The sequence below is a fragment of the Echinops telfairi genome, unplaced genomic scaffold (assembly GCF_000313985.2).
Source record: "Echinops telfairi isolate 266 unplaced genomic scaffold, ASM31398v2 ScPeMD7_7427;HRSCAF=8465, whole genome shotgun sequence".
Classification (NCBI taxonomy): domain Eukaryota; kingdom Metazoa; phylum Chordata; class Mammalia; order Afrosoricida; family Tenrecidae; genus Echinops; species Echinops telfairi.
Genome location: NW_022111327.1, coordinates 16,604,927 through 16,606,749, shown reverse-complemented (window position 1 = coordinate 16,606,749; position 1,823 = coordinate 16,604,927).

Genomic DNA, 1,823 nt, shown 5'->3' with positions numbered 1-1,823 from the left:
AAATGTCTTGAGAATGATGAGGGCAATGAATGTACAAATGTGCTTTACACAATTGATGTATGTATGGATTGTGATAAGAGTTGTATGAGCCCCTAAAAAAATGATTAACAAAAAAAGGATCAGCAAAATTGATAAACCACTGGCAAATCTAATGAAGGAAAAGACGTAGAAGATACAATGATGACAAATTAGAAATTAAATGAGTGACATCACCACAGAAATGAGAATATAAAAAGTAATAATAACACAATACTATGAAGAACTGTACAGCAATAAATTTTAAAACTTGGGAGAAATGGATGACTTTCTAGAAATACACTACTTTCCTAAACAGATTGAGTAGAAAACCTGAACAGACACATAACAAAAGAATAAATCGATCAGGTTATTTAAAAACTCTAAAAAATTCCAGGATCAAACATCTTCACTGATGAACTTAAGAAAACAGTCTGTGGGAGACCAGCCTCCCCCCAGCTGAATGGGTGAAAGGGGAGGTTGTGTAATTCAGGGGCAAATTAAAGAAACATCAGACAAGCTTAAGCATACAAGAGCTCACCTCTCAGTTATGATTTCAGGAGCCAGGTCTGAGCAGAGAGAGAAAGTAATGTAATCTTACAAGAGTATATAGAATTGGGGGCACTCAGACCATGGTAAGCACATATGTAACAGGAAGGGTTGTACAGTAGGCATGCACCTAAGAGGAGAGAGACAGGCTAGGGATATACAAGCAATAAGAAGGGGAGGCACTAAAGGCATACATGTGATAGGAAGGTACATACATAACAAGATGGGCAGAGTTTAGAATCAAGATGGCAGTCTAATCTTGGTCCTCTGCGTTGGCTTGATCTTAGATGTCTTTGAGCTCTTCTCCTGCAGAACAATACATTATCCTTATCAGAAGGGAGTGGGTCCTGTTTACAGTGGCAGACACAATAGGGTTTGATTGCCTTAGATAGCTGACAACCTTCAGGCAGATACCGTCAAGCAGTTGACCTCCAAGTGTATAGTCAAGTGACCATATGTTTGCAAATAGCACCTTAAAATTGGCATTATTGTTGCAATATATAACTTTCCTCTAGTTCTTAAATATTTCCTCCCCCCCACTATCATGATCCCAATTATACCTTACAAATCTGGCTAGACCAAAGGATGTACATTGGTACAGATAGCAACTGGCAACACAGGGAATCCAGGACAGATGACCCCTTTAGGACCAGTGGTGAGAGTGGTGATGCCTGGAGTGTGGAGGGAATGTGGGGTGGAAAAGGGGAACCGATTACAAGAATCTACATATAATCTCCTCTCTGGGGGATGGACAACAGAGAAGTGGGTGAGGGGAGATGTCAGACAGTGTAACATATGACAAAATAATAATAATTTATGAATTATGAAGGGTTCATGATGGAGGGGTATTGGGGAGGGAGGGGGAAAATGAGGAGCCGATATTAAGAGCTCAAGTAGAAGGCAAATGTTTTGAGAACGATGATGGGAACAAATGTGCTTGACACATGGATGGATGGATGGATTGTGATAAGAATTGTATGAGCCGGCTCTCTGCTCCTCCTCGTGCGACAGACAGCCGCCTCTCCCGCTCCCGTGCAGTCCCAGCCGCATCCCGAGACACGATGGTGAAGGTCGGAGTGAACGGATTTGGCCGCATTGGGCGTCTGGTCACCAGGGCTGCTTTCGAATCTGGCAAAGTGGACATTGTTGCCATCAATGACCCCTTCATTGATCTGCACTACATGGTCTACATGTTCCAGTATGATTCCACCCACGGCAAGTTCAATGGCGCTGTCAAGGTTGAGAATGGGAAGCTTAAC